This window comes from Tachysurus vachellii, chromosome 3 (genome assembly GCF_030014155.1).
Source record: "Tachysurus vachellii isolate PV-2020 chromosome 3, HZAU_Pvac_v1, whole genome shotgun sequence".
Taxonomy (NCBI): domain Eukaryota; kingdom Metazoa; phylum Chordata; class Actinopteri; order Siluriformes; family Bagridae; genus Tachysurus; species Tachysurus vachellii.
In genome coordinates this window covers 11,111,793-11,137,641 of record NC_083462.1, presented here as the reverse complement: position 1 = coordinate 11,137,641, position 25,849 = coordinate 11,111,793, and the positions used below count along the sequence as shown (strand labels likewise).

General features: G+C 38.6%; 1 protein-coding gene across 4 annotated transcripts in view; it reads right to left on the bottom strand.

The window, feature by feature from the left end:
* The window catches only part of LOC132842823 (thyroid hormone receptor beta), a 104,255-nt gene that overhangs the window by 63,397 nt on the left and 15,009 nt on the right, over window positions 1-25,849 (bottom strand). The window contains exon 2 of one of the 4 annotated variants that reach the window (XM_060865709.1): window positions 15,096-15,122. The exons of the other annotated variants lie outside the window; for them this stretch is intronic. The gene's annotated coding sequence lies outside the window, so the exon portion shown is untranslated. The remainder of the gene's footprint in view (window positions 1-15,095; window positions 15,123-25,849) is intronic. 4 annotated transcript variants of the gene reach the window in all.

Below are 25,849 nucleotides of genomic sequence, written 5' to 3'. Positions count from 1 at the left end.
CAAGCGTCTACATTTACGTCTACAAACAAAAAGTGTGCTAACAGTGAATCTCCAACTGTATACTGTATAACTGCATTGGCTCGGGTGTCATGTCCTTGTATGACCTTGAAACTGCTGTCGTTCTCCGTGAAGCCGTTTGGTGGGCTGAAAATAGCTGCATGATTTCTCCTCATTACACACGATATGCTTACCGTTCACACACAAAGTAACCTCCACCCTGTCAAAACCTAGCCGCTTTATTTCTAAATATATAAATATCATGTATACCACAGTGCTGTTCTCAATTCTGATTGGTCAGAAGGTGTTTTTTTTCTTCACTGTATATATCTCAGAGTATAGTACAACTACAAGGTCTAGATTAGTGCACTTGTTTTTATACCTTCCATAGTAACGTGTACAGGGGTTTATATGGTAAATGAGCCGTATGAATGGATGAGAGAGAGAGAGAGAGAGAGAGAGAGAGAGAGAGACTGTTCATAGCTGTTGAAATGTAAGATAAAACAGATGCTAAATTGATTCATAGACAGTCCACAACAATGAGCAGATTTAGAACGATAACTAACACATAATGTATGTAGTATGAAAGGAATCAAACACCTGTAAAAGGTTCTTTAAGCATCACCAGAATCCTTCTTATCGCTTACGTTTTTCTGTAACAGCATGATTTATCCCTTACATAAAGACTGATATGTTTAGTGTCATGCTTCATAAATTCCAGCATGAATATCTGTATAGCAGAAAGCACTTCCGGGGTCACGACACAGCGTTGCGCACTCCAGGGTTGGCGACCAACTTGGATGGAGCACATCCCCAGCTCTTGTGATGTCTCACCAATTCTCATAGCATGTCTAAGAACTATCCAGTCTTGCTTTCTTTTTCCTCACCTATTGTTCGACCTTTTCTGCCCTATATTCTTGAGTTATTCTTTACTGGATTAATGGACTGTTTTGTTGACCTGGATTACTGCCTGCCCTGCGTTGTTGTGTTTGCCTGTCAGTTTTAGATCATTGGACTGTTTTTGACTAAGATTTCTGCTTTTCTGTTGTTCTAACATAACCCCTGTGACCGTTGGTGTGTTTCTGCCTGCTCTAGCTCCATTATTACCCTGCATCTGTCTCTGGCTTTATTAAAGACTTTTGTCTGCGCACTGCATTTAGGTCTAAATCTGCTGTTCTTTACACAACGTGACATTGCACTTCAACCTTGGACACGGCAGACTATAGAACACAATCCTCTAAGTAAACACTAATAAAAACACTAAAACATATTAAACTACACAGGAGACACACAACACAGCTGCACTGCATTGTCTCTGCTGTCTTGATGCTTATGAAAAAGGAAATACGGCTCACCTTGGACAAATTAAGACGGCCCTGATGAATTAGCTCCGGCATGCATTTGGCCAGAACATGTAGTGCATGACATGCTAAATCCTAAATGTAGAAGGTGCTTTACACCTTCGCATCGCAGTCTCAAATTGATAAACAGTCACCAGGAGAGTGTGTGAAGCCAAAACCCACAGGAAGCACAGCATGCTACTGATTTTGTTTAGGCGTTTTAGCTTAAACGCTAGTGTGTCTTCCTGCCACCACTTACCGAGCTAAGTTAGCCACATTAGCTTTGTTCTTGGCTGATTTCAATTAAAAGATCTTTCCTGCTAGAAGAGCAAAACATAAACAGAACTTTCAGGCATAATGTGTCCAATATGTCACTATCTAAAATCATACAAGGCCCTGAGGCGTACACTGGTTTAATACTCAATCTGGCCTGCACAAAAAAAATTAATTAATTGGCGTTCCTATTACGTTTGACGTTTTTAATGTTTCCTGGCCTCAAATTTGTCCCTGATTATCACAGACTAGTCGGTTGTGTAATAAAAAACTAATTAAAGAGAACAGATGCAAGAAAAGGAAATGAGGACAATTCGAGAACAAAGGTATTTACCAAATGAGCCAAAAGCAAGCTATTAAAAGCAAGGCATGTTCAAAAGCAAAGCAACTCATGCAATAATTGGAAAAGTAATGGATAATGTAAGTGTTTTTACACACACACAATTTCTTTATCAGTTTTAAGTATTGATTAAGAGTACTTGTGTTATTGTATCATTTATTGCAGTTTGAGTTGGAGCATTTACTCTACACAATGCGTTACATAATACAACGCCAAATCCTCCTGAGTAGGAAATGCCTGTGTGTCCTCACTCTCAGTCTCTTATCTCGTCTCTCCCTGACTCCTCCGACCGTATCTTATCATTTGGTACGACCTTAAAAACGGGAGACTTTTTCCAAAATCCAGATTCGTGGTTGAAGGCGGTAGGAATCAAGGAAGCAAATAAATGAGAGTCTATATCATGTTGAAGGAAGCAGAAAGGCAGTAAAGTAATGAGCTGCAGCGAGATTTACAAAACTCGTGTGAAAGCAGAGGTTGCCGGTGTAATCATGAGGTTAACAAGCTGAAAGTGCTTTTCAGGAATTGTTTAATCACCGTCACGTCATCAGCAGCGTGCAAGCTAGCGGGCTCCTTCCACAGTTTGTTTTACTGAGAGGTTTGTGTTTCAGGCTCAGTCCTCACACCGCTCTTCTGCTCCTCTCTCCAAAACCACATATCAGTAACGCTTGAATCGTGCAAATCCACAACAGCCTACGGAAGTCCAAATAAACACACAAAACCAGCTTGTCATCCATCCAAGCTGCTTGGTGAGGAAGACGTACGAACAATAAATAAAACAGGTTTAATGTCTAGTGACTCAAGTCCTTGTGAGCTACAAGCAATATTTCACAAATGCAGTGCTTAATCGTTTCGTTTAATGTTGAATGAGTTCAGTTTGTAAGCTCCAGATTGTTGTATATTTTTTTTGGGAGGTCAACTCTGGCTTTTGGAAGCTTTGAATCCAAGTGACTAGAAAACTAAATGACTAGAACACTTTCTGATCACAACTACTGTACACAACACTAATTGTACACAAATATGACAAACACAACACTCACAACACTAAATGATGACTAAATGATTTCATACTTGACAGCCATCCGTTTTCTGTAGTGTTTATCCTATACAGGGAACCTGGAGTTTATCACTGGACACAAGGATCATCTCATTTCACATTCACAGAAACACACTGGATGGACAATTAAGAGATGTCAGTCAGCCTACAGCACGTGTGTTTATACTGGTGGAGGAAACCAGAGTTCCTTGAGGAAACCCCTGAAGCACAGGGAGAAGATATAAGAGGCTGGATATTGATGAAAATTTGGTCAAAATCACGGCCAGCTTAAAAGGATTAGAAGGATGAAGATATGGTATTGTTCCTTACTGATGTGAATGCATTAAACCTGAGATTTAAACCAATCAGGAATTGTATTCATCCACATCATGCATGGTTGGTGATGGCACAAATATGCAAATAATACATAGAATAGTAGCCTTTATTTAGTCACATATTTATTACAGCATTTTCTTCACATATCCTAATTTTGGAGGCTGGGGTCAGAGCACAGGGTCAGCCATGATACAGCACCACTGGAGCAGAGAGTGTTAAGGGCCTTGCTCAAGGGCCCAACAGTGGCAGCTTGGTAGTGCTGGGGCTTGATCCTCAATCCTCAAATCAACAACCCAGAGCCTTAACCTCTTGAGCTACCACTGCCCAGTGATGTAATAATAAGGAGGTTCGTCCAGAATTTAAGAACAAACACTGTGAAACATCAGATTATGAACCGCAAGGATTAACTCCAGGAAAGGTATAGAGTGATACAGAGTGAAAACAAAAGCAAACAAAATAAGTCAGGATTCCCTGGCTGTTATCTTCACTCACTAAAGTTCTGTGTGAGGTTATAACAAAGGGAATAAAACATCCCACACTGTAAGTCAGCGGCGTCCTGACGCGTTTTATATCAGACTTGCGGCAAAAAAAATCATTCGTTTGTTTATACTCAAAGAAAATGTCCCTGTGTACTGGTGTAAAAGGCTTAAAGATGTAATACTATAAGGCTTTGAATCCTGTTTGTGAAATGGAGTTTGATGTCTCCGCTCTCAAACGCTTTACTCCTATCAAATGGAATAAGAAGTCTAAAACAGTTCATTCATTTCCATGATGATTTGGTTAGATTTGATTTTTACTTCGACACAGACAACAGCAAGAGAACATGAAGCCTTGTTTTCTTGTTTTCACCCAAGCAAGTGTTTTTTTTTCTTCTGTGGATTATTTAATTAGGAAAAACAAAGCTTCAGGCTGTCACCCCATTACAGTCAAGTCAAGTTTTGTTTTGCCAAACAGATTAACGCAGATGATGATGATGAAAAATAGTCTATCGGCTAGTTATGTAGCGATTATTACATAAATGGAAGCTCAAATGGCAAATCGTAATGAATGAATAGAATTCGATTGTGAAAAAGGGTTTTGCTCAAACGGGTGATTTACTTACATCGCTAACATGGTTGATGAAAGGTGAACTTTATGTAAATCTTGAGCGACTCATTGCAGTGACTAGCAATGGGACTGAACTTCCGCTTCATCTCCTATCTGATGCAGATGTACACTGCTGAATGTTATACACAAACACCAAATCTTACACCAGAAAGTTTCATTTTAGCAAGAAAACTAATTCGGAAAGCTAGTTGCTCTACCCGTTGATAAATTTCATTATTATAGCGACCAGACTATAAAAAGAAATAAATAAACAGATAAATAAAAAAATCTCATTCATATTTTTAGGAGTTAAAGCTAAGTTTAATGTTGTGGCTCGTCCACGTAACAGGTTAGCGCTTACGGTTATGGAACCATTAAATAGTTATTAAACTCGGTTCATTAAACTGGCTGCTCTTTTTTTCTGTTTCTAAAAATTCAAGACAAAGTTACAGCTTCACCTCTGAATGTTACAAATCTCTTGTACTGGAGACTCCTTCTAAAAATAAAATACAAAAAGTGGAAAAAAGTAATAAAACAACACAAAAATTATAGCGCTAAACCTTTTTTGCGGAAAAAGCACCGCACAAATAAATTCGAATGAGCTGCTGCTATAGAAACGATCAGAAATCAATGTGTCAGAGTGTATCAATGTGTGATTGGACATAAACGCTGAAAAAAATGAACGTGTAATCAGTCTGATTTAAAAAAAAAAAACGACGTATGGTTTACATAAAAACATTAAGCTTCAAAATGTGATTTTGTCATGTATTTTGTCTAATGACTAGATTGAATGATGTAGAACCAGAGCATTAGTATTAGCATTAACATAAACCAGTTAAAATCTTGTTGAGTTATTATTCCTTCATTTTATACAGGGCTTTGAAAATCCACACTCAAATCATGTCAGATATAAGAAATCTAATTGTGTTAATGTAACTCGGTTCTCTGCAGTGTTAATGTTACTCAACATGGTTGTGGTATAAGATTTCTAATAAGAGCCAACATATTTCCTGTAACGCCTACTCAAACACAAGCCATCAGTAGTCAGAAAAGAAAAAAGAAGTTTCATCTTTAACCCTGAAAGTTTTCCTTTGCAATTTCTTTCAGCTGTTTTTGGTTCATCAGTTTCCCCCGAATAGGATTCAGTAAACACGCTGCTGCACACACACACACTTTGTGTGATTGTTGCGATGGTGAAACAGGACTCTCTTCATTCTCTGTGCTCTGAAAAAGACGAGTGAGATGTGGACTCTTTTTGAATAGCGCATATTGTGCACAGGGATTTCTTCTCAAACTTGTTGTCTGGCAGCTGATCGCTGCTGCACATGCGTATCCATTCCTCTGTGTGTGTGTGTGTGTGTGTGTGTGTGTGCATATTTGGCTTGGAGTGATCAGTGCTAAGCATAAAGTCCGTGTCCTCGTGAACAGCTGGCTGAAGAGAAGGAAGTCTTTGTCTACTGGAGACGCAAAGAGACATTGTCTCTCGGGCCTACGACTCTCATTTGACGCTAACTGACACTCTACACTAACATAGCGGCCACAGACACACATGCGCAACACATGTACGATTAGGAGCAGCTTCAAACAGAGCTGTCACTAAGCCTACACGCACACACACACAAGCAAATATGTGAACACTCACTCTTACAGATGCCAGGATTGCAGCATCTGACACCTTCTTCTAGACCTCCATCAGCGACCGCAAGAGGGCTGGTTTAGCTTCTCTTGTAAATATTGAATGGCACACATTAGACCACAGAAGGGGATTCTTATTTCTAGGGGTAACTCCGGCTTTACTTGCCTCCGGGCTATAGCTCACAATTGGTTCTGGATTGTAGAGCGAAGGGAAAACAGCACGCAACACAAAAGCCTATCTGTCCACACTGTAGTCGGCTTTCAGGGCACTGCGAGGTTTATGCTAAAGCCTGTAGTCATTATAAAGCCACTCTTATTGCTATTAGTCCTGCTTTTTAAGAGACATTATGGAGAGCTCTAAAGAAACAGACATTTTTTTTTTTTAATAGCAGAAAATCCATCATGCCAAACAGTTTTGTCTTAAGAGTCTATTCATAATTGTACTCTGTGTGTGTATTCGGTTACTTTTCCCGCTCTATTAATACAGGACGCTCTTCAGAGTCAGCCTGGAATATGAAGAGCGTCTAAAGATAGACTCGGAGTCAGAGAAAATCGATCGGGGTTTATAGAGAAAACAGGCTCGCGTAAACAGAAACACTCCTCAAAGTCAGCTTGGGGTTGGAAAGATCTTTAGATTTCCATCAGCGTGTCTCGATTCCTTTTACAATGCGTGCAGTTACTGTATCGGTTGCTGTGTCGTGAGTTGCACTTCATCTTTTGGTGTCCTCGTATTGGTGGGTTTTTAAACAAGTGTTGTTGCAGAGACACATTACAGAATAATAACAACAATGTTTCTAACAGCAGGTTTCCCAACGGTGCAGGAGAAAAGCGGTGGCCATGTTGTCTGAAGCTCAGAGTTAAACCGAATAATAATAATAATAATAATATTAATAATGATATCATTAATAATAATACTGTTCTACCACAGATTTTTACCACATGTGATATTTCTGTATAGTTATATATAGTTATTGCTGTTCTATTTTTTTGTAGTCTATTGTAATATTTTTTGATTCTATGTTTATGACATACAGTCAAAAGACAGTTCACTGTGTGTCGTACTGTGTAAGGTTCTGTATGTGACAAATAAAATATGAGTTTGAATTAGAACAAAGCTTCAGTCATCTCTCTCTCTCTCTGCCTCCTCTCTCTGTCTATGTCTCTCTCTCTCTGTATGCCGGTCTGTCTCTCTCTCTCTCTCTCTCTCTCTCTCTCTCTCTCTGTCGGTCTGTCTATCTCTCTCTACCATCTCTCTCTTTTTCTCAGTCAAAACTATACCGAACAATCCTGGATATCGGTGAGTCCTAAGAGGGCAGACAGCTCTTTCCTTCCTCCATGTTACACCAGCTTGTGATGCAGTATAGCATTGGGGGAAGTCGTGGCCTAATGGTTAGAGAGTTTGACTCCTAACCCTAAGGTTGTGGGTTCGAGTCTCGGGCCGGCAATACCACGACTGAGGTGCCCTTGAGCAAGACACCGAACCCAACCCCCCGAATTCTGAGTAAGGGTCACCATACTTAGCCGTATGTCACGTCACTTTCCCTTTCATTTAGAAAAGGGGAGTTGGTGAGCTTCAGTGAAAGTCTTCACCTTCCCTGCTGGGTAACTTCTGTATGATAGTGGGACTGACTGTGGAGGCTGAGAAATGGCCACTAAATTAGGGAGACAATCAAGAAATTGTTTTTTTTTTTTCTTTCTTCTTCTTCTTTTAGTCCCAAAGGCACAAAAGCAGCATTTCACCTTCTAAAAGCATCAACCTAAATAATTATATCTACCTGCGACTACATAAAATAATACGGTGACTTTAATACAAAAGCTTCTATTATTATTCTGGTACTATTATTAAACAAAAACTACTCTGAAAGTAAAGATTTCGAGTCTAGAGCCACTGATCCAATCCTGTCCTGGGAGTTTACAAGGTTAAACATGATCCGCAATAACAATATTCTGCATGATGAATATTTTAATGTATCATATAACCAAACACTGTCACATGTCCATCACCGCCGACCAGACCAGGAGGTGCCACAGCGGAGCGCATACGTAGATCTGACTTTGTGCGAGTGTTTGTGAAACTTGACCTGTGCTTTGTTCCCTGATGTCTGTGTTACAGGGGAGTAGATTTAGTGCTGAGCTGGTGTGCCTATTGAATAACTGCACAGTTAAAACATACCATATATAATACACTGCCCTTCCCTGGTTAAAGAAGTGAGAGTTTATTAGTGTGTGAGTGTTATTAATCCCTGCTGAAGCTGGGTTATGTTCTCTAGAAGCTCTATAATAATAAATCTACGTACAGTTTATACCACATTCTTCTCTGTAGAATTCTCGATACTGATTGGTCAAAGAGTGTTGATGAATTAAGCGATATTGCATGAGCAAGAGTGTAGTGATGAATCTCACAGCCATGCTGATATACAGTTTAACTGCGTGACTGCACGTGCATGTGATATGTAGTATTTTATTTCTACAAGCAAAGCATTAATATCGAGTTACTGGCATTTCAGACACAGTATGACCTAAAGTTTTGTTTATTTTTGCTTAGCAGAACAAGATCTCCTAGAAGCTGCATTCACTTTATAGCTGAATAACTAGCTCGTGTTGATTGTGCGTTCGTGTTAAGGGTGAAATTGGCGTCTCTTCTTAATCGTAATATTCCTGAAAGTGATCAGTCAGTCACTGATGCTAATGATGTCGCTAACACTGCTGTACTAGCAGCTTCGAACCAGGAAGTGGAACAGTAAATGGTGAACACAGATGAGCAGCGTAATCCACACGGTGAAATGTCCCAGTGAATTTATACTAAATGTAAACTAAATGTTATACTAAAATGCACTCTTCCAACACAGCTCGAGCAATCAGAATAGTGGATCAAACCTAACTCTAATTTTCTTTATCATTGTGTAGAATTTATAGGTGAAGCTGGAGCTTTTCTTTTGGAATGGTAAGCTTAAATTAATTAAAAGTATATATATATACTGTGTGTGTGTGTGTGTGTGTGTGTGTGTGTAAAATGGGATTGTATCTGCTTGCCTTGTATTGGTAGGAAAAGCAGGAAATATGAGCGGTGGAAGTGTTTTGTTTACCGGCTAATCAGGCTGTAACTAAGCCTTATGCCAAGCTAGTATATAGAAGAAACAGAATAATGTGTGTAAATTGTGTGTGTGTGTGTATGTGTGTGTGTGTGTGTGTGTGTGTGTGTGTGTGTGTGTGTGTGTGTGCAGTGTAAATTCCATGTGTGAGCTGCAACATTTTCTACTCTCCAACTTAGATTTTAAACCGTAGAAAACAGCACAGACACGTGGAGTCCTTTGATGCAAAGCTTAGGAGATGGTGGCCCAGAAAAATTCTGAAGAAATGTGCGCAACAAAAGCTTCTTGCAAGTATGTTTGGCAAGGCAAAAAAACAAAAACCCACAGGGATTTCACAGGCATGTGAAATCCTATTCAGTGTTAGATCTCGCAGGAGTAATTAGCACAAAATCAACCTTTTTGTACTAAGGCACTGCGATTAAGCAAGTTTCTACTTGCTTTTAATATTCATACCGTACGCCAACGCAGCACAAAGCGTAACATGATGTGTGTGTAGTTTGGGGCACTATAGAGCAAAGCGACAAACCGGAACGGTTTCTTAAATCCTGCGTTTATGTAGTTTTATGCTAATTGTTGCTAGGCTAATGTTTGAGCAACTGATTAGTCTTATTAAAGCTTGCATAAATATTGTATGATGTATCAAAGGCTGTTCTATTTTACACAACATACTGTTTATTGCAATAAATACCCTAAAACCACTAACAGGTAACGTAATTAACATTAATGCCTTTACAGTGGCACCAGACCAGATTGACCAGATGGCTTAACCTTCCCTCCACACACGTCAGTGAGCCTCGAGTGCTCATGGTTCTGTGTGGACCACTTTCAGTTGGTACTAACCACTGTATATATCAGGAACACCTCACAAGACCTGTTGTTTTGGAGAATCTCTGAAGATTCTCAGTCGTCTAGTCTTCACAATCTGGTTCCCATTTTCCTGCTTTCAACTCATCAGCTATGAGACCTGACAGTTCACATGCTGCCTAATATATCCCACCCCTTGACAGGAGGCATGAGATTATCGACGTTATTCACCTCGTCTGTCAGCGGTTTTTGTTTTAAGGCTAAACTGTGTATGTAGGTTTGCACACAAACCGTCAGGAATACAGTAAGAGCTGCGTTTTAAAGATCTGTTTGTTGATTTATATGCCAATATACGCATACATCATTTTTTAAATTATATATTTATATTAAAAGGAATATCTTTATTTTAAAACAGTAATAATTTTAAAAACACTACAATTTTCAAAATTCCGCTTCCGATAAGTTTGTAATTAAAATGATTTAATTAATACATTTGATATCATAGAATAACATATTGTGACATATTGATATTTCACTGTCATATTTCTGTTCCCTATTATCCCTTAGTTTAAAAAAAATAGCGTAGTTGCCTTTTACTCTTTTATGCACTGCAAACTAATATTCCATTATTTATGAAACTTACTGTATACATTTTATCCTTTACTCAAGATAACGTCATGTCCTTAGCTAACTTTAATTTTTTTGCATTAGATTATCAAATGTTCTCGTTTCAGTTTGAAAACGCATATCATGACGACAACTCGTCCATCTGTTTACCAAACGTGTCCCGGAAGAGTCGGAACGTAGTCAGTAAACATTTTACAGTTGACATGGAAACCTGAAAAACAGGGATGTGGCTCACCTTTGTCACTTTTTACCCTGCAGATGTTCATAATGTATGCAGGCGAGTATGTGAAGAATGCCTTCAGAACAAAAACAAAGAAAGATTTGTTGTTCCGTCATCACAGAATGTTATTGTGTTGTTGGAAAAGCGCCGCTTCAGTGAACATGCTGGTGCTAAGACATCGGCGCTGCTCAGAGGACTCGTACTTGACCTACACTTAACCCACACTTGAGTTCTGCTTCTGTGTCAATGTTTATGGATGTTAGTCAACTTCCTCATGCCGGAAACTTTTGTGACATTGGAGAAAATTTTGAACTTTAGTCTGCATTCTAACTAGTCGTTTCTGGATAAGCTTTAGTTCTATTATTCTTCTATAGCCAGCATACGAATATGAGTGCCAATGAAAGGCATAAGGAAGCGTTGGGTATGAAACGAACAGCTGGGTAAAAGTCAAATGCTACCCATCATGTGTTCCAGTTTTTCAGCCTTCCATCGTACAGAATTTTGGGATTGCCTTTAAAGACAATAATTGTCTTTAGATTTCTTCAGGATACTGTACTTTATTTTGTGCTCCCTCTCTGGATTACATAACCACTGGAGAAAAAATGCGCTCCTACAGACCTCGAATGGAACGTAGGGATACTGGTGATATTCTGTACCCACAGAGAGACCCTTGGAGATATAAAATATATACTCATATATTACCCACAGAGATACAGATATATCATACATCCAATAACAGGCACGTGTTTGCTATTGCTTCTAGCACACAGCTAACATGTTTGTGGTGATGAACTGATCTTTGGCATATGGGTTAGATTTAACAGTAGAAACATGAGGTGGCTGTGACAGAGGCAACTAACAGGACTATAAGTCAGAACAAAGTCAAGCCCTGGGTTGTTGAGCAGAGAATCAGAGTTCAAGCCCTAAACCGCCAAGCAACCACTGTAGAGCCCATGAGCATGGCTTCTGTTCCAGGGGCACTGTATCATGGCTGACCCTATGCTCTGACCCCAACCTCCAAAAGTTTTTTTGGGATTTTCTCCCAACCTCCAAAAGTTGTGATTTGTGAAGAAAGAATTTCACTGTTCTGTAATGTATATGTGACAAAATAAAGGCTTCAATTCTATTCTTTCTGCAAATGCAAAATCATGTGCTAGCTACAGAAAACAACATGCGTAAGCTCAACAGCAACAACCATGAAGATGTCTTTTATTTGTTGAATGATTTTCTTCACATATCCCAGCTTTTTAGGGTCAGCTGTGATAAAGCATCCCTGAAGCAGGGAGGGTTAAGTGTCTTGCTCCAGGGTCCAACTGTGGCAGTGCTGGGGCTTGAACCCTTTGCTTTCTAATCAGCTACTCAGAGCCTTAACCACCTGAGCCACCATTGCCCAAACAGGCCCATCTCTATATACCGACACATTCATGAAATGGGTCAATTAGCCAATCATTTGGCAGCAGTGCTATGTATAAAATCATGCAAAACATCAGAACGGAGATAAAATCTGATTTTTGTGATTGGAAGATTTTGAAATATTCATTTGGCACCAACAATCAGGCAACAGAGAGTTTGTACAAAGTAAAACTAAAAGCATTTTGTCAATGGAAACGCCTTGTTGATGAGACAGGTTCAAGGAAAATAGCAAACTGATTTTTAAATTATATTATATAATCCCTCTTTACAAACGTGGTGAGCAGAAAAGCACCTCAGAAAGGCACAACCAGGTGGATGAGCTACAAAAGCAGACGAGCACGACGGGTTTCACTCCATTCAGCCAAGAACAGAGATCTGAGGCTACAGTACAGTGGGTACAGACTCACTTACACTGGAGGAGCTGACGTTCAGAAAAAACAATGACACACGACCTAGAGGTTCACAAACGATTTTTTGAAGCCAGGCACCGTTTTACTTACAATTAAAACCATTTCATGTGATTGATGAGTTAAACCATCTAGCTTGAATAAGAATTCAGTAATATTCAATAGTACTATGAACTACGATAAAGGTGAAAATCTCAGACCTTCCAGCTGCTATATGAGACCTGAGAGCTCTACAGTGAAGTTAAAGAGTAGTCTATTTATAACTAATCATTAAACGTTGTTTGAATGCAAACACATTTGTACAGAGGACTCATGTTTTCTTTCTCTCTCTCTCTCTCTCTCCATTTTCCCTCCCTTTAATTTATCCCCCTTACACCCCCCACCCACCAATCACCTCCAACATTAACTTCTTGGCTGAGGTCCAATTCCTCGTCCGACTTGACCAAGGAGAAAGCTTATGTAACCACGTGAGGAGTCACCTTATGTAACATACCATGAAGTTCCACTACTACATTCTCTAAAAGTGAACTGAATTAACCAAAAAAGAAACAAAAACATACAAAAATGCACACTCCTTTGCAAGGCAGGCTACTCAACTGCCAAGACACCGTTTGGCATAATGCTGGACATAAACATATTTTTTTTTTATGTTAAACTATATCCTGTGCTATTACAGCTACCTGTGCCTGTCATGGCAAGTCTACAGAACTCTAATGCAGTAGAACAGCAACACAGACTCAGTGCATTATTAAAGGGTTTAGTGAATTCCATTCCCAGCCAAGCTATGTCTTGAACCGATGCTAGAAAGAGCATGTAAGAACTGTGTTTTACAGCAGCCACGCTCAGACTGATTACATAAGCATGCTGCTGTTTCTGAGCGCTGTGTGTGTGTGTGTGTGTGTGTGTAACCCTGAATAACCTCCATCAATTCAGTCAGACCAATCTGACTAAAACAGCTTAATATAAAACATAGCAGAAAAAATGACCCAGAGTTTTGAGAAATCTTTCTGAAATCTTTACCGAAAAGAATAACAAGCCCAAAATTCATCTTGTCCTTTCATCGTCTCACATTTCACCACCAGAAAACTGCTGTACGTCATAACTCACATAACGCTCATCCGATTTGTCTGACATGACTAAACCAAGGAGCTTAAAAGGACCGTGTAATTCTCAATGCAATGCCAAGGCCTCAGATAAGACTTATTCTCAGCTCACGTCACAACTGGTCCCGGTATTTTGTTGTTCTGTTTTTATATGATTATTTATTATTTCTTTAATAGATTGGTGTAGACATTAGAGGTGGGAGAAAGAAAGAATGTGGAGTTTCCAGGCTCCCCAAGGATTGGTTTGGGAAACAGCCGAAGCAGAAACATTTATACAATAAAAACAAGCCTCTTTAAACGCTTATAGAATATCGATCATTTTAGTATAAGAAAATAAAAAACTAAATAAAACAACAACAACAAAAACCTGACTAAGGAATAGGAATACAGTTTATAACAGTACTAACAGTTTCAATACCTGTTTTATAGATCCATCCAATTTTTCCATCCATCTATCCATCCATCCATCCATCCATCCAGCTATCTATCTATCTATCTATCTATCTATCTATCTATCTATCTATCTATCTATCTATCTGTCTGTCTGTCTGTCTGTCTGTCTGTCTGTCTAGTCTTTCTATCCGTCTAACCATCTATCTAATCTTTCCATCCATCCATTTATCTATCTATCCGTCCATCCATCTAATCTATCTATCTATCTATCTATCTATCTATCTATCTATCTATCTATCTATCTATCTATCTATCTGTCTGTCTGTCTGTCTGTCTGTCTGTCTCTATTTCACATTTCTCATGCTGCCCATGATTCATGTCAAAACTACATAGAATGTGATTTTAAAATATCATTTAAAGACACAGCTCCAGCACGAGTGTATTACGTGGCTCAGAAAACCCTTCACTCTGCTTCCCTCTCTGAAATCAGGACATGTCAGACACAGCCAGAAAATTCTCTTATAATACAAAAAATGCACACACATACAGTGCACACACTGGAGCTGCTTTTCTGAGCTGACAAGCTACAAGTAAAATGAATGACATGGATATGGAGAGGTGTTTAAATAGAATCTGGATAAAGTGTTGAATTGTTACTTCTTCTGTCTGACAAAAAAGAAAGCAGCGAAAACGGATCGCTGAGTCAGAGCGAAGACGCGGGTTAGTACAATTTGATGCATTCTGTCTGATGTGTAGATGGCCGAGTCTTAGAGCTGAGTGAACTTTTAAAGGGGACTGAACATAAAGCCAAGCATGGCGATGAATATGGTGTTCTTTTACTGCTTGTTTAACTGAATTGTCTGTAAATGGCTTCCAATAAATCTGTCTCGAGAGCACAACAGAATAATTTTACACATTTCAGATTGCGCAAGAGTTTATGGTACAATTACAGTCATGTTAACACACACAAACACACACAGACACACATATGCTCACCAAGTTCTCCAAGTTTGCAGACGTTACCTAGGAGACACATAAGCGTTCCATTAAAAATCGGTAAACCTTGATTTTGCTGGCTGTGCCAATTTTGTTGTTAGTATAAAGAACATCAGCCCCAAGGGTTGGAAAAGAGCCCGATGCAGACTGGTATTAGAAATGTACACGTCAGGGTAGGACAGATGGAACAATCTTTAAAGAAGTCTATGCAAAAAAATAAAAAATAAAAATTTGCCTTTGGTGATGATAGCAGCTTGATGGCAGCTGTGCCTTAAGGAAACTTGTTATTCTAGACTGTGCTTTCTTCTAAAAAAAAAAATTCAACTTGCATGTCAGTACTGAACGTGTGGTGCCCTGAATGAGCCTCACAGTCTGAATGTGTGGGAACAAGAGGGAGGATAGGGAGGGGAAAGAGGGACGCCCGGACGGGAAGTTCAAACGAAAGCTTGCACAGCTCTTTCTCCATGAATTATTCATTCAGTGTCCATCAGCAAGACGGATTTCCCTTCTGCAGCTCAAAAACTAGATTTGTCTCTGTCTGTCTTTATCTTACTGTCTCTCTCTCTCACTGTCTGTCTTTTTGTCTCTCTCTCACTGTCTCTCTATCTGTCGTTCCTTTCAATTCAGGCTGTCTTTTTGTCTCTCTCTCTCTATCTCTCTCATTGTCTGTCTGTCTCTTTCTCTCTGTCTGTCTCCGTCCCACTGTCAGTCTATCTGCCTGCCTGTCTGTCTCTCTCTGTCTGTCTTTTTTTGCCTGTCTCTCTCTCTCTTACATTAACACACAGTATGACGTAGTGAAATGTGTTTTACGAATGTTCCTTGTTGAAGTAAAGTAGAAGCAGAAGGAAAAATAGAACTACAGAGGAAAATTCAAATGTATTTACAATAAATATAAATAAAATAAAAATTAAAAAAGGATAAAAATCGATCTGTAGTTCGGAGCAGTCCTGGCGGCAGCCGACCTAACCGGTGCCATCTTGGATATACAAGTTGTGGAATGGGTGCGAGTTGTTGCAGAACACTGTTCATAGAATAATAACGCAGTAAAAACCCTACTGCACTTTCCTACTGATTTCATCAGCAACAATCCCACAAGGATCATGAAAAGGAAGGTTTTATAGATGTTGTCTTGAAATACTCACTGTCTTCCCAGGACAAAGAGTTTTGACCCAATTAGCATCTTCAGTGGGATTACTGCGTAACTGCAAAGAGCCTTCAGCTGTTTCATCTGTGTCTACACTTCTATTGAAAAAAAAAAGGATTTTCTTCCATAACCCATTATTAGATCCATTTATACCATCACTGTGTATAATAAAGTGAGACGTCTGACTCTCTGATGTATTTTGAGTTGATGTCAGAACGCGGCATGAGCAGAAGCAGTGATGTTTACTAGATGATCAATAAATAAGAAAAGGAATAATCTGTCCTTCATTAATCTCACCATACTGATAACACTAATAGGAGAGGAAGTAAAATACGTACAGATCAAATAAAATGTTTAAAAGACAGACAGACAGACAGACAGACAGACAGACAGACAGATAGACAGACAGACAAATGGACAGACAGACAGATAGACAGACAGACAGACAGACAGATAGACAGACAGACAAATGGACAGACAGACAGACACACAGACAGACAGACAAATGGACAGACAGACAGACAGACAGACAAATAGACAGACAGACAAACAGACAGACAGATAGATAGATAGACAGACAGACAAATGGACAGACAGACAGATAGACAGACAGACAGATAGACAAATGGACAGACAGACAGACACACAGACAGACAGACAAATGGACAGACAGACAGACAGACAGACAGACAGACAAATAGACAGACAGATAGATAGATAGATAGATAGATAGATAGATAGATAGATAGATAGATAGATAGATAGATAGATAGATAGATAGATAGATAGATAGATAACTGGCTAATGGTAAGAACTGGGAAATAATGCATGAAGGAGAAGGAGAAGGAGAAGGAGAAGAAGAAGAAGAAGAAGAAGATTCTCATTGGTTAATCCTGTTTGTCTTCACAGAATCCCATAGAAATAAAATATGATAAATGTAAATGTAATTAAACAAACCATGGAAGGAGTCTGTGGAGGTTAAATATTGGGAATTCGTATCGTTAACTCCACTGACCTTTTATAAGCATCATTATTATCACACGCATTACACATATTATTATCTACTGCACAAAGCAATGCTGTCTGACATAATCACTTTATTGGATCATATGTTTATTTATAAGAAAATACAATCAAGATATTGTGGCATATCTGAATGTAAAGTGAGACTTTATACTGCTGTAACGTTCATAATAATAGTCAAGTTTAATCAGCTCACAGGATTAAATGTACCCTTTATTTGGATGAATGCTTATTATCGCAGCGTCTACATTTATAGCATCAAGTACTGAAAGCCGGTCTGAGGTGAATAACACGCAATAAAGCTCCAATAAAACGGCAACATCTACCCGTAAAATTGCAGAGATGCGTCTTCGGACAGCAAGAAAATAAAATAAACAAATAAACATTAGATTAAAATAGCAAATTAAAAGCTTGATGAAAATAAGAGCATGTGCTGGATCAGGTGCTATTCTATAAGCTGCCAGATAATGAGGGTGGAGTCCATATTGATGTTCAGTTACCATCTTCTTCTTATTTATTCAAACACCTCTAATCTAGAAAAGAAAAGAAACAAAAAAAACCCAGAGGATCTCATGTGTGAATGTTCACTCATGTAAATATTGATGTAATTTAAGAAATTAAGTCGTGACTCCGAATCTGACCCCCAGAGAATAAACCGCTAATGAATGAATGATCTAGAGGCAGCAGATGTTGGTTTTTGAGGCTCCTGGTTTCTTGAATTTATTTATGTTGTTAAACCTAGTTACGCATTGATATGGCATGAGGAAAAAGAAACTTTTTCAGAAACTAATTATTTCACTTTAGTCGGTTCACTCTGTTATACAAAAATATAAGAAGTTGGCCAGTGATTGAAATAAATAATCATTTTGTGGTGTTACCAGATTCATAAATGTTTTGATAAAAGTTAAAAACATAAAACATTTGATTAGTTTTATGATATTTAATATTCGGTTTTAATTGCTAATACACAGTATATACATTTTCACTTTGCACCTCTAAAGATTTCAGTGATTAGCCTCGCTATTAAATCTATTAAAGATTGTGAGTAAAGCTCACTGTTAAAGGTGTGGTAGAGAAAGAGTTCAAGTCAGGTCATCAGACCTTTAGGACTATAATATTCAGGAAGAAAAACAATAAAGAAAAAAAAAGAGACAGAACCAAGTGCATCTTCCCAACGTTGGCAGAAAAATGTACTTTCTGCCTCACCTTAACATGGAATCTCACTCCTCACACACCTGATAACTGAGTCTCTGTGTGTGTGTCTCTGTCTCTCTCTATCTCTCTCTCTCAATAGCTCTCTCTATCCCTCTATCTCTAGCTCTCTCTCTGTCTGTCTGTCTGTCTGTCTCTCTTTGTGTCTGTCTGTTTCTCTCTATGTCTCTCTGTCTCAATATATCTCTCTCTCTCTCTGTCTGTCTATCTCTTTCTCTGTCTGTATGTCTCTCTGTCTCTCTCTCTCAATATATCTCTCTCTCTGTCTGTCTGTCTATCTCTTTCTCTGTCTGTCTCTCTCTCTGTCTCTCTCTTTTTATTTCTCTCTCTCTCTATCCCTCTATATCTAGCTCTCTCTCTCTGTCTGTCTGTCTGTCCGTCTCTCTCTCTCTCTCATTGTATCTCTCTCTCTCTCTCTCTCTCTCTCTCTCTCTCTCTCCACCACATACACCCAACCTTGAACCTCTCTAATTAAATAATCAGTTAACACAGTGTTCGGCTTTCGTTTTCATTCTGTTGTGTTTATTTAACCCACTTTTACACTCAGAAAGATATCAGAACTGAGCAGAAAAGAAGTGAAACAGTGGGTGGTGAAAAAGAGGAATCTGAAGTTTAGAGTGAATTATGTTTCTGAAATGCAATACACCTGCTTGGTAGAAACGTTACATTCCATACCCCGAATTCATGTCCTCTAACTTTTCCAAAATAAAAGATATAAAAAGCTGAAGTGTTTTTTTCCCCTTATCATCTGGTTCTCCATCATTTAGTGAAACCAATAAGGTGAAATGCTTTGAATATTATACAATATTCCAGTTGTGGTTGATCTTGTGATATCCTGGGTGTTGGAAAATCGTGTAGTTCATTGAGCAGTTAGCGTTAAAATGATCACAAACCGAAATTCTATAACTTTCAACAGAAACTGTATCACATTAAGTTAAAGATCACACAAGCCCTGGAAAAAGGACACATTTACAGGGATATTTTGTTGTTGTTTTATTATTATTATTATTATTATTATTATTATTGTTTATTTTTCACACACAGAGCTGCATCCCAAAAGATCTGGTACACACTATGTGCTTACAACACACTATGTACCCTTGCAGCTAGTGTATGAACGTCAGAAGTGCTGTATCACCTCAATTTTTTTTACTCGCCTCAATACAAGCCGTTTCCCAGTCAATGGTGAGTGAGGTCAAACACATATAACGCAACTTTGCAAGCTTTAGCTTAGCTTTAAAATAGCTTCTTAATATAAATCACCATGTGAGCTACATTAAAAGACATTTGTAAGACATCTTGTTCATTAGAGTGTCGTCGGCCATCTAATCTCGTCCAACGTCAGCATTTAGAAGCCCCGGTCCTTTCCCACTACGTAAACGAACCTGCCTGTGTTGTGTGTATAAAGTGCCCAAACTTCTGGTTGAATAAATTGCTTAGAATATTTCATAAGTATGTGTTTTGGGATGTAACTTAGCAACTCTGGCAGGATTATTATCATCTGTGAGAATTTTAGCATGTTTTACTTCTTGTTTTTATCATTATTTATTAATTGTGACAGACTTTATTTGAAAAAGAAAGCTGAGGTTATGTGAAAAGAAAATGTAGCCTTGCATGTATTGTGTTAGCAAGAGTGTGTTATAGATGGCCATCTTAGCCCTGCTTCAATTAGAAAGTCAATCATTTTAAAGCTTAGCAGTTATATAAGATATTGGAGCAATATTACCTGACTGATTCTCAGTAACAGTAATAATATAAATTTAAACATAAATTTACAACAAAACATTTATTATCACAACTGTAGGATAGCGACTTTTTATGTTTTCTTTGTAATGTTAATGGTTGAGATAAACTACAACACTTAGGCTACACGTTAGCATCAACATAGCAACAAGATAAAACTAGTTTTAGCTAGAAGAAATGCTGCCAGCACCAAAAGAATCAACTCTTTTAATCACTGAAAATGTAAAACAGTGAAAAATATTAAAATCACTGTTAAATAAAATCTATTATTTATTTTCACATTAACTAAATGATGCTACATTGTTGCCATGCTACAGGTTTTTAGCTTACTGATCATTTATTCCTACAACTCTAGTCTATGGAATCTATCTAGTCATAAGAAGCTGCTGTTGGTGTCAAACTATTTAGCTGTAAGCAACTTTAAGACAGATTAGCCGAACCATCTGAGCCTTCCATCTTCACTACTGGACGTAGTGTAAGAGCAGCAGCAAGAGCATAAGCTTTTTAAAATGTCTGACATTAAAAAAGATAAAAAGAAAATCAACAAAAAACCCAAAACAAACAATGCCAACAAAGAAATTTTTGTTAGCAGCAAGCGCAATCTGTTATTCACTTCAATCCACAGTTGGCTCAGTCCCTTCTGCTAATGCGGAGGAAGGTGAAGTTTCAGCCGTCTGAGCCAGGCTCAATTCCGAACTAAAACAATTCAGTTTGCTCAGTTGCGAGAAAGAGAGGGAGCGATGAAAAGGAGCCAAGAAGATGAAAAGTCTCCTTCAAGTAATCTAGACCCATGTGCACGTTATTTGCTTGAACAAAAACAAGCCATATCTTCTTTACGACTTATCTTATTTATTTTGCTCTTCTAAATTCTGTTCCATTTTAATCTAATTTGTGTGATGTGAGATTTTAAACTTGGAGTCTCGTACTGAAGGCAAACAAACAGCCTATTTTCTTCCTTAGCCTCTAACAATACACAGAGTTAACACAAGTCTCTCTCACTCACTCACTCTCTCTCTCTCCCTCGACTTTGATTTCTTCACCACTACTAGCAGGTGTCCACCAAAAACACAACACTTTTAGCAACACAAAAATAAAGAGGAGAGCAAAAAAAAAGGAAAATATCCTAGTAATGTGATTAACATTTCCTTGTCTCTCTTTCTTTCTCTCTCTCGCTCTGTCTTTTTCTCTTTCTCTGGACTTAGGAATAGATTTGTCCACTAGCTTTTCACTGTTTTGAAAAGGAAATTCCATGAAAGGCCTGATGGGAAAGTTCTACTCCTGAACAGATACGTTGGCTTCATGCCTCACAACTGTCAGCTGACGATCTTTGCTTCGACTAATGGAGAAATGGAACGGACTCTAAGAAGGTAGAGGAACCAATAATAATGGAAAGAGTCTGAATATTTATGTAAAGATAAACATATTATAGGACAGAATATGATCTGTTAAATAAAACACTTTTTAAGGATCAAGGATCCTCAATGATCTGTAGGTCAGTACATACACACTAGTGTGTGTGTGTGTGTGTGTGGTTAGCTAGACAGCTGTGACCCATCACCCGAGATGGCTAGCTAGTTGTTATGAGAAGCCTTGTGTTGCGGCCAACATTCAGACAGCTTCTGGCTTGCCAGCTGTTGGATGCAATCTGGCAACGCTACGATCGATTGATGCTAAAAAACCACGGTCATTCAAATCTACAATGACTTTGACACATGACGATACTTTACAAGGATCTGGATCTCTTCAATAGCTCCTGGCTCTTTTCAAAGGACATTAGCAACAAATGGTCTCGGTTTAAAGAAGAGAAAACAATAAACCCAGCAGTGTGTCCACGCAGGATCAATGCAAGTGATTCTGCTGCTTCAGAGTTAAAAATTGAGCCATGGATATGAGTGATGAGACAGACAATCCAAAAGACTTAGCTTCTTGAAGTTCTGGTGCGTCATATTCATATTCTTTGAGCTACTAAATACATTTTATCCCCTAGCTCAAATTCAGCAAGGGGATAAAATGTGTTTAGTAGCACTAAACCTAGCACTAAACCAGACAGGATTTTCATGCTAGGTCTCGATAGTTTCTCACGACAGGTTGGATTCAGTGATTGGAGCTCATATGCAACACACACACACACAAACATTTTGGAGATATAACTATTTGTTCTCCAGAAATTCACCACAAACTCCTACAATTTGGCTCTACACACATTTATGGTTCTTCACATCACCAGCAGCCATTGAAAAAAATAAAATAATCAAAAATCACACCAGTAAACAAATTCGAATGTTTTACTAAATACTCAACAAATCAACTTCGATGGATTGGATGTGTTTACGGTTGAACACCCAACCAGCAGCTGCTTGTGAACATGGATTTTGGTAAGCCAGGATGACATTAACAAAACATCGAAAAACATAACAAAATTTGAAGTTTGTATTGAAATGCTATCACAATTGATTTATGCTACTATCCTTTTAATTAACTCCATAATAAACAGCTGACACAACATCCAATATACGGCATAATCTTGAGAAATTTCAACTGATTTTCACGCAGCAGGTGCGTTTTCCATCACCAGCTACAGAAGAAGTTTAACCAGGGTTGCCAGGTTTCAGGCGTGAAACTACCTCAAACTAGCCCAAAAAATGAGGTCAATTTTCTTTTTTTTCAGCCTTTACAGGGTAGACAAGGTCACTGTAATGCACACACATTCCTGATGTATGAACTCCATTATGCCTTTTTCTCTATCAACATGTGCAATCTTACAACCCAAATTGTTCTGTACAAATGCCCTGCTATCTTCACCCTGCTGTCACCAATCTTATTCTTGTAAGACAGGCTGCGGTGTCGACTCCTGGGCTTTTCTTCATAAATAAATTATATGAACTGGCATCGTATTCACCGCAGAAAAATGTCATTTTAGCCGATTTCACAGCAGCAAATATAAAACGTTACTCGGCGAAAATCTCCATGTTTTTTTTTTTTTTTTAACTAGATTACTGAATATCATTGCTTTGGAGCTATCAACATCTCGTAAACAACATTAGAGATGTTTGCTTTTGAGTGTTACTTTTGAAATTGTCACTTTTTTTGTTATTTCTTTCTGATATTCTTATTCATGTTTCGTTTTTTTTTGCTTTCAGTGTCTCACAGTTACTTCTGTACATCATAGACACACTGTCTGCACTTACAAATTTCCTTTGTTCTATAGAAATATAGCTATAAAACATGGCGTCCAGTGAGTATATGTGATTTAGCTGTTTGGTGTAAAAACGGTCACCCTGGCAACCCTGTCATTAACGGTCCGTTCCACTGCTCCATGTCCAATGAAAATGTTTATATGTTCATGACGCGGTGTGATTCCTTCCCCAACAGGCCTCTATTAGTTTGTGTTGCAGTAATAATTCTATGGTGAGCAAATCAGTGGAAAATCAGTTTAAAACTTCAAAGATTTAGCCTGAATTTCTGTCAATTTTCAGTATCAGTAGAAAACAATTTTTATGGTTTTCATTAAATCCTCTGCCCAAACAGAGCTCCATGTGCCTCTGAATACTTCACTGAGACTGAGTGGGCCAAGCTGCTGCAGGTTAAATGTGTAAACATGTTTTCAAAGTTGCATCACAAACATGAAGTCATTTTTCCATTTTAGTTTTCCTATACAGAGTGAATGGATTTGGAGAATTAGAGATAAGACCAATCCAGTTCCCACAAAAAGAGCCCTTTAATGTGGCATCCCCATGTCAAAATCTTGTGATCTGCTTCAGATCACACCATCTGACCAACACCGCCTTGTTGTTCCTGGACAACCGAAGATGCTTCTTTAGAATGCTAAGTGAACATAGTGATTCAGATTTCTTCTTTACATCTTCAGGAGGATCCAATCCTCAACATCTCAGGATGTGAACTAACAGAACCTGTTCACCTGTGTACCATCCGACCCTTGAAACTGACCCAGAATAGAATCCAGCTGCATTTTCCAACTTCCTGGAGTCTCACCCCATCTCATTTGCTCTGTTCCTTCCACTAGCTTAATGTTAGATTTGCATCAGATTTAGAAGCATTGCACAAGATTTAAAACATTCAAGCTTCCCTACAAAACCAAAAAAATGCAAAATCCCCTCCTACCAGAAGCACACGTCAGTCCCCAACTGTGCATCATGTTATGTTTCAGCTTCTAGCACAGATCAAAATTGACCCTCAAGGCACAAAAGAAGACTCTTCTCTATTCTGCGACCTTGGTGGTGAAATGAATTTCCCCTGGCTGTCCAAGCAGATGAGTCACTGGCTGTATTAATACAAAAGACTGAAGATCTACCTTTTCACCAAGCTCTTAAAAGACCATTATTTCTTTGTTCAAGATTGTTGCTTTCTTAAGCTAAACAGTGACCCATATGTAATAGCACAAGGATCAAGCTCCAGCACTGCCAAGCTGCCACTGTGGCGCTTAACCCTCCCTGCTCTAGGGGAGCTGTATCGTAGCTGCCCCTGCGCTCTGACCCCAACCTCCTCAGTCGGGATATGCAAAGAAAAATAATTCTACTGCACTGTAATGTATATGTGACAATAATAAAGGCTTCTAGGCCCCAAATTCATTTTCATTTCATTTCATTTCATAATTTTTGATGGATTAGAGCATCTGCTAAATGCTGTACACGTGAATGTAAATTTTAGTCTGGAAAAACACTTTGGCTTACAGTCTTTACTCTTGGTTTCTGTAGTGTTGATCCCTTGTGTAATTTCCTGTGATTATCTTTCAATCTTATATTTTGTGCACTACTATTATTAAAAAAGAAGCACAGCTATATGTATGATGCTTTTAGTTCCTAAGATTGTGAAAGCCCTTGGCTATGTTCTTGGATTTAGTTACATCTTATATTTAGTTAAACCTCAAAAAGCTGTACAGCATCCAAAACGTATAGCCAAGGGCAGCGTTCAGTATTCTTTTATCTTCTGATATAGAGGTCCATTCACATACATACCAAAGCTTGTTTCCTGCTATGACATGTTTTTCCAGCTTGTACGCGACGCCTGAGCTTCAGAAAGACACCTACATGGACATGCTAAAGAAAGCCGAAACCATTGTCAGATGTAGGAGACGTCCCTGTAATTAAATTGTACGTGATCAGAGTTGCTGAGCAATAATGCCAAAGAAGGCTCCTTATGGAGGAGTCTCCATGTCATGAAAAAAAAAGCTTAATCATGGCAAACTCGACACAAACATAAAAACGTTCGATTCCAAAGTGAGCCCCAAATGATAGCCGCCTGTCTTAAATACTTTGCGATGAAAACTTTCCACGTGGATTTGCATGCCATTTTGCATGCATGTGGTCCTTATTATCCTACTATCAGGGCCACAGGGCATCTAACCAGGTGGAGAGAACATGCAGTGTGTTATGAAGTGGAAATGGATTGTACAGTATGTGACACTAGTAGGTCACTTTAGGTTGATACAAGGATTGTTAGGAAATAATCGCCGAAGCAATGGCTGATGGCTTTACAATGAAGGCTTTTGGCTGCCTGAACAGCAGTACCACCCACCTACAGGCACCATGGATTAAAATTTAATTGAGATCATCTTCATTAATCTCTTTATTCTGGTCAGGGTGAACGCGGACACTATCACGGGAACACTGTG